The 13,220-nt window shown below is 31.9% G+C and overlaps 1 long non-coding RNA gene across 6 annotated transcripts; it reads right to left on the reverse strand.

Moving 5' to 3' along the window:
• Positions 1 to 811: 811 nt before the first annotated feature.
• LOC149796421 (uncharacterized) lies at positions 812 to 12,050 on the reverse strand. Of its 6 annotated transcripts, none has more exons than XR_016421682.1 (4): positions 11,827 to 12,050; positions 7,748 to 7,907; positions 6,269 to 6,361; positions 812 to 2,845 (listed from the first exon to the last, which is right to left on the reverse strand). It is a non-coding gene; the product is annotated as an uncharacterized LOC149796421 (long non-coding RNA). The 6 variants fall into 6 exon arrangements; XR_016421680.1 differs by lacking the exon at positions 11,827 to 12,050 and adding an exon at positions 11,662 to 11,810; XR_016421681.1 differs by lacking the exon at positions 11,827 to 12,050 and adding an exon at positions 9,398 to 11,079.
• Positions 12,051 to 13,220: the final 1,170 nt, after the last annotated feature.

A 13,220-nucleotide genomic window follows, 5' to 3' on the forward strand; every position in this document is an offset into this window, starting at 1 on the left:
GTTTCAACTTGGGGGTTGTGGTTGGGAAAGGAGTGTGCTGTTCTTTTAGCCATTTCTACATTTGTAACTTCTGAACTGGAGAGGAAAAAACAAATGCAGTTATTGTCGTTGAATTTAGCATGGGAATTTTGTTCATAGTCATGCATGCAGACTACCAATCCAACATAATGCAAGAAATTATTTTGTCAAAAGACTTTCTATGAAGTGCCAGTTGGGGTGGGGTGGGGAATAGAAACAATAATGGTAGAATGATATGCGAGAAGGTCAAGAAATCAGATGAGGATCTCACTCCAATAATTCAGAACTCTTTATTTACCATAATTCCTAAGATACAAATGTAGGAATTGAATACTGATGGAATATAATTACAGAGTTACCCAGGTGTCTGTGAGTTATTAGGGTTTCTGTAGTTTTATGGGCTTTACGTGTTGGTAATATCAATGAGAGTGTATAAACCCAGAGCTTGTATGGTGATGTCTTCAAGCAATCAGCCACCAGGGACCTGTTTATAGTGGTGTCAAGCACTGGGGCATCACAGTCACATTATCCTGACACTGGGCAACCAGACCACCAGAGTAGTCTGCGAAAATAGTAGTCTTGTAACACACACACACACACACACATCTCCTGAAATGGAAAATAATTTAACGAAAGTAAATTATTTTACCTTAATTATCATTTCCCATTAGTAATTTTATTTCTTGGCCTGTGCACTATAGTGACTAATACCTAATTTAATTTTGATGATAAAAATACATTTGATAATTGTGAGAAGGTAATTGTGAGAAGATAGCAGATATACAATCTAGAATGGAAATAGATAATTCAAAGAAAATAATTTCTTTTGATTCAATTATTTTCCCTATCTGAGGAAACATTGTGGATGCTTAGAATTATGACAATGTGTGGCCTATAAGTATGGTCGTATGAACAAGCAAGTAATAAAGAAATATTGTATATGTTAAATGTTTTATTAATTTTTTATTTTCCACAGAAACATTAAAGACCACAACATCTGAATACAAAATGAATTTGAAACCCATGCAATTAAAAATATTTCAAATATAACTAAGACAGACATTGCTATTTGCTATTTTTTTCATTTCTTTCCTTAATACTTAGTACAAGACCTCTTAACATGTGAAACAAGTCTTTATTTAAATGCAAAAGCTCAAGCACCAAAACTGCAACTTCTTAGTATATAAATTTTAATTATGGTTACAATGAAATTAATGGTGTTTACAAATCAAAATATAACTCACACACTCATCAGAGGCTGTCAAGGTGTGTAAATTATTGAATAAGATTTGGGACACAATGGGGTCAATGGAGGTGGAAGACTGGTAAAAAGGTTTTGAAAATTAAGACATCTTTTATGTACAGCATCTTATCTACTTGAAAACATTAGTAAAGCATATACTGAATGAAATGGTAGGAAATTATGAAGAACACAGTACAACTTGCCATTCATATAGATCACTGTTGTAGACCTAAAGGACAGATATGGTATGCATTTGTAGGCTGGGAAAAAGCCTTTCATAGTGCCCAGGGAAGCCATATAATGGTGGCTATGACAAAAAGCCAATTCTAAATATTTCTAATCATAAAATTGGAGTACATCTTCTGAATTTATTGGGTATAAATACTGTACGCCTAATTCCTCAATTATTCATTTACAAACACTCAATGTAACTTTCACTGCATCACTGTGCAGAGATTTAAAGTCTATAAAGCAATTAAAAGCCAAATACTGTATACTTATTGAAAAGAAAATTTACACTTACAATAAATGTACCTCAATAATTTTAATCTGCACACATTTTTTGCTTGCAGAGGTACATTGTACCATTATTTAAAAAGTTCAGTCAAAACACTTAACACGTATACTGTACTCTTACATTAAAGAACTGTACAATATGCGATTGCAAATGGCCTGCAGTCACGATTAGAAAATCTCAATGAAACTGTTTGGACTGAATACAGAAAATATATACATTTCAAAACATGTTAAACTAGGTAAGTAAATTATGAAAGAACAGTGTACATGTTTTATACACAACTGATTTTTGTTACCAAAGGAACAATTTTTCTGGGAAATTCATTTTCACCATGAAATGTTGGTCATTTGGATGTCCTTTTTCTATAAAATCAATAAATGAAATTTATGGTATCCAAAAGTGGTTTACTGTAGCAAAGGCAACATTCTGTCATGCATGTACATATTGTTCACTTTGTTACTTGACAGGAGGAACACATCCACTACCCAATGTTTTGTACCCATAGGCAACTACTTTCTACCCAGATAGCCACCAAAATATTTTATGTGAATACCCATGGTTTGATGCCTGTTGATGTTTCATATATTTATGAACATATATACATATTTAGTGCTTTAAGCCAATTACTGATACAAGATATAAAGCATGGACATATAATAATCTAATTATTTAAATAAAGGAGTGCCCCCCTCCCCCCCGATTCTTTCAAATTTAGCTTTTTCACTATTAATTGCTCTTGCAAAAGAGCAACATTATAACATGAGTAAACCAGTACTGCTTTGTGAAGAGTGAAATCATGGGAACAACAGAAAGTGTGGTCAGAAATGTACATCCCTTTCAGTATTACTGTATATTGAATTAGCAATACAAATGACATGTTTAGTATTAATAATTGGTGATTCTCGGAAATCTGTGCTGTTGAAGACTTTAGAATTCTGCTTGTGCTCTGACAGACAAAGTAGAGGTCACATTCTCTGTGTAAATCTGCAATCTGTAGCTGGTACATGGATTTCAGTGGAGCATAACTTTGTTCCTCTCAACCATGAGAATGACATTCAGCACTGGATCTGAAAGATAAACCTACAATATTTAATGACAAATAATGCACTTAACAGCCAGAAGAAATCATTAATCCATAAGCAAATTTACTGTATCACTTGCCATATTTACAAGACAAGAATAAATTTTCAAAGAATCCGTGAACTTGAAAGTTTTGGAGGGTCTTTTATACATGGGGTAATTTTACAATCAATACTAAGAACAACACATGTCAAACAGTTTCACCTGAGGTAATTTAACAATCAATACAAAGGACAACACATGTCACAAACAGTTTCACCTCCTCCAAAGAAAAGGAGAGTTATATACGATAGTGACACAGATCTCTAATTACCCATAAATAATCTAAAGCAAGATGTTACTCTTTGTTACAGCTTGTACCAAGTATAACTACAGTAGAGCTGAGTAGCCAGTATTGTTTCATTATTTACAATATAACTTTTCAAAATTGAAACTGATGAAAATGACAGTTTCTTGTAATAAATATTAATTATTTATTGTCAATTTCACATAACATCCGCATAAACTGTACTTTGGATGCAATAGTCACACCACACCCCTCATTAACATATTTGTATTAATGAACCACATGTAAACATTTGCACATGAACTATATTACACTAATGAAGAGTTCTTTTTAAAGGAAAATATTGGGTGAGAAAAATAATCTACATTGGGGTTTGGACCGAGACAAGGAAATCCCAGTTGCGGGGTTACATTATATGTCTCCCCACTCGGCAAGCCTTGTGGGGAGACAAATAATGTAACCCCTTGACTGGGATTTACTTGTCACGGTTAAAACCATAACATATATTTTATATCTATTTCCCAGAAAAGAGGAATGGATGGGTGAAAATAATGTGAAAGAAGTAAGAATGATTTTATTTAGCAAACAGAAAATGAATTTCTTTTTTCTGAATTTCTATGAAGGAATGAATCAACTGAAAAGATTTTTTTCAAATAACAGTTTTCTTTTTAAAAATATAATAAATGGAAAAAGTTATGACAATTAACATTTCAGATGAAATGTTACTATTAGGAATTTGTATGTTAATAGATTTTAGTGTGGATTTCATCAAGAAAAGGAAAAACATTTTTTCTGCAGTATAATTGCAGCAACTTTTTTCTTCACTTTTGGAAACATTTTGGTGGAATTTTTAACAGCTATAGAGCTTAGTGAACTGCATCAAAGTGTGTTGAAAAATCAATTTTATGCTGCCAAATGATAATATAAAGATCATGAAATAAATATATTACTCTTTAAATGACTAGCAAACAATTCATAGTGACAATAGTATTGATATTTGTATGTAAGAGCATGGAAGCATTATGGCAATTTCACTTACATTTAGCTATGCAACTCAATCAAAACTTTGTTATTCATAAAGAGTTATATATACCGTTTATGTTGAGACAACATTACTCAGTTCTGAATGTATATTTTTCTGCCCTGTATGTTCTGGGACACATAGTTTCTTTTCCAGTCTTAAGTTGTGAGCACATTTTAAATCATTTGAAAATTACATGTTGGAAAATGTACTCCAACTTAAATTTTTATTTTAAAAAATATAAAACTACTTTTTTTTTAAATCCATTGCAGCATCATCTCATTAACCCAACCATTCTCCTGCACATATATGATCCATTCTTTGAGTGCATGAATATCTTTTTAGCTTTGTCATACAGTGAAAAATTATTGTTGGAGGCAACACATCTCCTTAAGCAGAAACTGCATGGACTAAAGTCATTTTATTTAAGATCTGCACCAGTCATGCTAATTCTCACATTTTCAACCACCATCTTATTGACAGTCCATCTAGGAATAAGATCAAAGCAAACCGGAATTTCATCCATGTTAATGATCTTATTGTCTGCAAAATCATATTCAATTCAGCCCTTCACAAATTCATCAAATGATTTTATTTTCTCCAAATGATCTAAGTGACCCTGGATCATCGATGTCCATGCATGAAGTACTATATCATGTCACTTTAATTTTTTTTTCATTTTTTCATTCTATTTCCAACATTCCTGTGAATACTGGTGAAATGGAAGCAAAGTAGTTTCCCTATGTGCGCTGAATGTGTGTGTGTGTGTGTATGTATGTATGTGTGTATATATATATATATATATATATATATATATAAAATCAGCACACTTAAAAGAATCCAAAGTCAGCTTGCTTTGAAAAAAATAACCTTTTTATTGATATCCTTTAAAATATAATTGGCTTAAAAGTATCCAAAGTCGGTTCCAAGGTCAGCTTGCTTTGCAATAAAAAAATAATCCATGTCTTTAATATCCTGTTGGCAAAATGACAAATAATGATTTTATTTGCTAGATACTGTCATATAATTCAACTGGATATAATACAATCTTGGTTATTTTGCACATAACACTGCGTCATGTGTGAATAGCACATACCATCAAGCAATCATTTCACTTTTTCACTCTCGTTTGTGATTTTGTTGGATCCAGTTTTCAATCAGATAACACATTCAAACCTCTGAGTACAACCAAACACGATTTGTTTCTCTATGTTCATGTCATTAAACATTGTGTCTTGTGTAATCTGATGCAAGTGAAACATGCTACAGTATAGATGTCTACGCTACATATATGGACTTTGTGGATACATTTTCATTAATGCTCATGATGGAAAAAAAGAGAGGAATAAGTGATAACAATACAATGTTAACTTCTTTTATTTTATTAGCAAATAAGCATTTTGTTTATCAATTTTAATGCAACATGGGGGTACAAATTAAACACAAATTTATTTCACTTTTTAAGTCTTGGAACATGTGACCCAGGTGTAAAAAAGTTTCACCATAAGTTCTAGTACAGGAAATAATAATTATTTTGTTGGGTCCAATATATACAGTTATTATTAAAAGTCAAGTAGCACTAATTTATAGCAATATTGACAAACAATGAAGCCTCTGCAATAATAATAATGTATATGTTCAAAAAAGATCATCCATTTATTAGAACCATCCCAATTTTCTCTCTAAAATGCTGTGAAATGTAGTAGATTTTTCAAACGTTAGTGTAAATTTTCGATTATATAATACTAAGACAAAAAGTATCCCATAAATATATACCTTGTAATGAAGCAACATTGAACACTGATAAACTGAACTAATTTTTTTCAGCAGTTTAAACTATAAAAATTGATGTTATAAATGTAAACTAAAATCAAAGTGCTGTCAACAATGCTCCTTACATTGCTATTGAGACGAATGATGCCTCTAACTTGCATAATATAAATTCAGACCAAAACTTGCTTTAACTGCATTTAAATACATGAAATTGGAGTGTTATCCATACAACTAAACCTGAATGATTGCAGTCAAAGTGCAGTATCCAGTGTGTTCAAGAAACAAAAATCTTAACATCCAAATCAACATTCGTCATTCTGATTAACTTACCCAAAAAACTGAATGTAACCTGGTAACGCAGCATTTCACTTTACCTTTGATGATGTAATCTTTCTGAAATTGCCCACTGCCTTTATTGGATCACTGAACAAATGAAAGAAAAAGAAACATTTTGCATTAGATGTCTGAACACCTTGCATACCATTGGTGGAAACAAAAAGGAATCAAAACATACCCATCTTACATAATTTATTTCACCAACATAAAGCAGAGGTCACATTTAATTGCATAAAGAGGTACCAAGTCTATTTGTAACTATCAGAAAATTTAGGTGATTAATATTTACATCTGAGTTAACATTAAGTCAGTACTCAGAATTTAGTCCCAACCTTTTTTAACAAATACCCCCCTCCTGCTGGCCCAATAGTGTACTCATATTGTTTGTTTATTGATTGGAAGATATTTTAGTTACTCTTTGTAACAGTGTCACTTTGGTACAGTTGTCTGTAAGTTAGAAGCTGTGCACAGTCAGTGACAAATCATCTTTTTGAATTAAAACTGTTGCTACATGAAGTTTTATCACAGTACTTTGTGCTTTGATTTCATTTGGGACTTATTACAATACTTTCAATTTCTAAGCTTTTTGGACACAGGACGAAAGGGTTCTTTGTCTCTGGTAGATTTAACACGATATATTTTCGTGACTGACAATTTTAAGATTCTTTGGTACACTGTAATCTTTTGGGATACATCATACTAATTTTTTTTTCTCAGTAAAGTGCCTGTGAACTATCTCTCTCTCTCTCTGTACTTATTACCTACAATGAAAAATTGCTTTCACTCCGAACTTTAGGTAAAAGTTTGCTCTACTTGTGATACAGAGGCTATCAACATACTAGAACAGCAGTAATTAAAAGCAACAGCAGTTTATAAACATTCAAACTCATCTGCATACCCAGCATGTAAAAGTTCAATATGAAATGATACTAAATCATCACTATGAATCCCCCCCCCACAAAAGATTAAAATTAATACTGCACATAATAATACAATATGTGTGCAATAACTTATATTTACATGCAAACAATTCAAAGTGAAATATCTAAGACATAATGGAATTAATGTGTTTAATCCAGAAATGCAGCATGTGATGCCTTTAGTGTTTGTAGGAAAAATTAATAATTGTTGCTCATAGAAGGTTAAATGATTTAGTGTATTGGAGTAATCACAAAAATATTACAAAGTTTTCATGTTAATGTTAAAAATAATACATAATTCAAAATGCCTATCCATAGCTTAAGGAAAATGTACCATTTTTTATGACAAATTAAAATGTTCCCATTCAATTACAAAATAAGTAATATTTCTCCTTATACACATTAATGTATAGCATATATGTTATGAGATGTGGCAGACAACGTTAGATAGCTTTTTCTGTCTCACGCAGAATATGGGATAGTCAGTCACACCCATTCTTCTAGTATGGATGCTGATATGAGTCATCTATGATATATCAAATGGAAAATATACCTTTGCAGCATCACATTTTTCAGCTTGTCCTTAGCCGCTGACTCATCTACACACCTTTATCAGAGGAATGGTCATGTTAACATCTTTTTGACTATCAGGTAACAAGGCCCATTTGTAAAAGTCCATATAATTACCAAAATCAGCCAAAATCTACACTAATCTGCAAACAAAGTTAACAAAACGAAGAGAAATTAGTTATAATGTAGAATGATATTTCATGCACAAATGAACTATAATGACATTATGGTCAGCTGTTAAAACATTTAATCGATCCAATAACTTTACCCAAGAACAGTTACACTGGCAATAATAATATTCTGATAATGATGTTAGGGGTTGTTCATAAAGCACATATGCAAACAATTGGTGATTTTTTACCCCCTTTCCCATTACTCATTGCAAAGCATACATTTTTGTATCCCACCCTTGTGTATGTACACTGCTGAGTCACCACCCCCTTTCCAGGAATAGCTGGGACAATTGAATTTTAAAAGATGAAGTTATTAGTACAGTCATTAAAAATAAGCAGAGGTTTAAATTAACACCATGTAAAACAAACTTGGAAAATGAAATTAGGAAAGTATTAACATCAACTATAATAGTGATATACAGCTTGAATTTTACAGAAATCATAACCAATGCTTTTCTAAGGAAAATGTAAATATATATCTCTAATAATAGTTTTAAACAAGCAATTGCAGCTAATATTTAGTAGACCTTAACTTTAATAGTCAAGTATCAGCCAGTGACTAGAATTTTGATATCAACAGTGGAAAACTGGAATATTATCAACCTTATCATCATTTGGAATGACTGGAAATAAATTTTTATCATCAGCTTCAATATCATCCAAATCAGGAAAAATAACAGTTCTTTTCTCGGGTGACAATTTTTGTAAGGTGTGTGCAATCATGTGACATTTCATGTTGGCCTAGGATGAGTAATAAATCTAAGACACGCTTCTGAATCTCACTCTTATAAAAGTAAAGGACAATAGGTGTCAAAAAGGCAATCCATGTGTCTATCCAAATACAATACTGTCCCAGGCTGGCAAGGTATGGCTTCACAAATTCGCATGAGGCACCAGGGTCTGGAATGCATAATCTGTCGGAATCATGAGATAAAATAACTGGTCATGTCAGAAAATGAAGAGGAAAATACGTCTTCCACAAAATGCACCATGGGCAATAAAACTACAACATATCACACTTCATAATATTAAGCACATACTGGCTCTGCCTGACATGGCATACCAGCCACTTTGCATCTAACTCATCTGCTAGTTATGTTTCTGACTTGACTGCTCTTCATAAACATCACAGTTATCAAGGAATATTGACCCCTACCGCTGCAGTACATACTTAGCAGTCACACTGCCACATACACAGGCTAATGCTTTTTGAATTTTTTCAACACCCCCCACTTCCACTCAGTGAATACATACTTTATGCATGACCTATTAGTGTCACAGAAAAAATAAAGTGACTAATCATGTCATTATCACAAGATTTACCAGTACATACATTATTATATATTATACAGGTGACCGTTCTGGTGACCTAGTGATTAGAGTGTCCGCCTCGGATGTGGAAGGTCATGGGTTCAAACCCTGACTGAGTCATACCAAAGACTTCAAAAAATGGTACTAACAGCAGCCTCGCCTGGCGCTCAACATCGAGAGGTTAGTGTTAGGACTGGTCAGCCTGGTGTCAGGATAATGTGACTTGGTGGGAGATAATGCTACATGTCTGGGGAATGATGCACCAGTGCTAGACATCACTATAAACAGCCACTGCAGACATCTTTGCGATATGACTTAAAAATTGTTAAAGCTATGTTACAAATCTAAAACACATACTATAATATACAGGGAAATGTACATTTATATGGACTTGTTATTCGTAAAACTCGAACAGTACTGATTGTTACTGTCACCAGATATGGATGAGCACTGATAAAGTTATCATTCAACTTAATGCATCCGCTGAACAGACTTCTGACGAGAATGATCAGCTGACTGTAAAATATCAATATGATTACCATCAAGGTTGTAAAATGTTTGTTTTAGGAGATTTTTTGATGGATTTTGGTACATATAGGATATGGGCAGATTTGGACCAGTATATAGACCCTGCAAAGTTTTTACAACTACTACCGTAACACACAGTTGAGTGATGTAGATGTATAATGTATATTGTTTATTATTTACCATTTAAGCCGACCAAAAAGGGTCTTAAAACTTGTGTAGTTATGTCACAGAATTTATGAGAATCAGTCAATTGTTTCTGATTTAAAATGATTCAAAATTTGAATTATTTCTTTCATTTTGTTTTGATTTTCTGTTCACTACTATCATGAGTGCTATGATATTTCAGGTCATGAAGTCAGCAATTAGCAAATAAGTTAATAAAAACAATGACCCTCAAGATATAATTTAAGTCTGGTTGTTGTTGTTTGTACTAAAATGAATTTATTTTCCACTATAAATCAGATGACTGTGGGAAACAAACAATAAACAGATGTTGTGTACAGTCCTAGTTATAAAAGGGGAGTTACTAAGATACAGCACATATATGGATGCTAATTCTATGGCACTCATTATGCCACCTGTGCCATACAGCAACATAAACTTATAAGAAAGAATTAAAGAAATGCATCTGCAAATAACCACCCATAATGATTGGAGTTGCTCTGGGATTGTTGCTGAGAATGAACATTCAACATGAGCATAAAAGTACATATCAACCTAAGACTGTTTGAACAACAACCGGTGTTCCAATGAAAAGTAATAAATTGTGTACAATGCAGCTTTCAAGCAAACGCCTGTTAACTGTGAAAGCCACCAAAATACGACATTAACATGCTTCACATTTTGACTCTTATATGCTACCATAGATTCGATCTCCTAGTCCTTGACCATCACAGTAATCATGTGATCTAACTCTTGTGTAACATCATTGGACATTATGAGACAACAAACTGGCTAAACAATTTGTTACAGTGATAGCAATTTTAAGAAGATTTTGATTCTATCTAAAAACATATGTTAAGGATATTATTTAGAAACAATAATATTCATGGATTTATTTATAAAATAGTGTACTCGTCAGCAATCCTGATATTTTCCCAAAATAAACTGGTGATGCAGAACTAGTAACCTAGGCTATGGTCACGTAGTATATATAAGTACACGATATGTGGTGCAATAGATGAAATAATTAATACCTACCGAAAAGTTCAAATATCGAGATACCAAATACCAATATCATCGGAAGCTAGGCCACACCGTATTGGTTTTTCCACCGGGGCTCGTATCGCTGCTTACAACTGACCTGTCATACATGTACTATAGTCAGAATTTCCTCTGACCCTTGTCACCCCATTTTTGATATTTGGATATTTATGTTGGGGTGTAGGGACCCTACACCCCAATATAACTGTCCAAATATCAAAAATGGGGTGGTAATGGTTAGAGGAAATTCGGACTAATTTACTATATAATAACTACTATATAGCACATGTATGACAGGTCAATTGTAATTAATGATACGAGCCCCTGCGGGTTTTTCAATTACTTTTTTTTTATACCAGTCCTCGAAAACTAATAACGGTAATAAACTTAAAATGGATTAATCGGAAAGAAATGTAATTGCTAGTACCCAAATAAAATGTAACTTATATCTTAGTAACGGTGTCAGTATACATACTACTATGAGTACTGCCGTGCAGATAAAATAATGCGATCTTATTACTAAACCACGAAAACTGATAACAGTAATAAATGGGTATGAGGCGTATAACGATGTATCGTTTAATTTCAATTCTAATTTAAAAAAGTGTCTATTAAAAATATAAACATACAAAGAATTCATAGATACGGTTATAATAATATATAAAACTACTAGCGAAATAACCTTGCAATTCAACCACTCCACGAAAATTGATAACGCCACCAATGGCGGTCTAATTTCAAATAGTACTTTAAAAATTGTAACAGTAAACAAAATAAAATGTAATAACCAGCGCTGAAATGAAACCTACAATGGAATTATTAGAAAAGGTTAAAGTATATACACTACCGGTCTGATAACATAATACTAAATTTCTAGAAGCACAACGTTATTTTTTAAAAACCACAATGTCCAATGAAAACAAAAGTTTCAACCAAATTCATTTGCATATTTGCATAAATGAATATTTAATGACTGGCAGAATTTCTCCATTATCCCAAGTGATTATATTCAGTAATAATAATAATAATAATAATGAGGACTTTGTATAGCGCCTAATCTTTAGAAGCTCTAAGCGCTTTACAACATTAGACAACAACTATAAGATAAAAAGTATATAATGATATGATCACAAAAACAAACACCATGAAATTAGAAAATATTTAAAAAAAAACATGCTGAGAATATTTAAAGTAGGAAACATTATTAGGTCTTTAAGTTTGTTCTTGCAGTCAAAATAAGTGAGTTTTGAGAGCACTCTTGAATGTGATCACTGTCTTTGTGTCTAAGTTCAGCAGGCAATTCATTCCTCATTTAATTAATCCAATCCTAACTAATCTCATATGTTTTAATTAATTAATTAATTAATTAATTAGCAACAACATAATTTCATTAAAAAATATATAATTTATACTACAAATACGTTAAGGGTATTTATTCATAATAAGTGATTTTAATTATGTTTCCTAATTGATCCTACTTGTCCTGACATCAAAAGCAAACAAATTCAATTAAAGTGGATTCAAAAGAGGAATAATTTTTTTGTTTCATGTTTAAAGCATGATAATTTTATTTATAAACAAGTGATAATAAAGATTATACAAATGTCTTCACTCACCTTGATTAGACATGTTACGTGTTTGCACCTTATGAAATTCCCATGTTGTTTCTTCATGCAACCTTTTAATTACAGTAACCTCATCATGTACAAAATGATAAACATTGTTTTAGGACTTGTTAATGAGTAATGCAGTGTTAATACTTACTCTTTTGTTATCATTGAATGTTATCTTGTGAGACAAATCGTAAACAAGTAAGTCAACTTATTTTATTTCAGTCTACAATTTAAAATTATTAAAATTGTGCATGTTTAAATGAATGTAGATATTTAATTTCAAGTTGATTGTAAATAATTTTAAATTTTGTTTTTAATATAGCTTATTTAAAATCAGCATTCTTGATATATGACAGCATATTAATTATTAATGTCATTTAATTATTTTAGTTTACTAATTAAATTTAAAGAAAGAAAGTGATAATATGATACATACTGATACTTATGTAAGGTTACAAGAAAAAAGTAATGTTAAGTGGTAATTCAATATCCGTTTATTGTTGTATCATGTTTGGATAGTTGTAAATAATTGTTTACTCATTGTTACAAATACATTCTTCTTATTATTATTCTTCCGTTTCCTTAGAACATTCGCCGGTGCATTATGTATATTAGTTATCTCAAAAGA

The sequence above is a fragment of the Sinohyriopsis cumingii genome, chromosome 6 (assembly GCF_028554795.1).
Source record: "Sinohyriopsis cumingii isolate HCF-2022 chromosome 6, ASM2855479v2, whole genome shotgun sequence".
NCBI lineage: Eukaryota > Metazoa > Mollusca > Bivalvia > Unionida > Unionidae > Sinohyriopsis > Sinohyriopsis cumingii.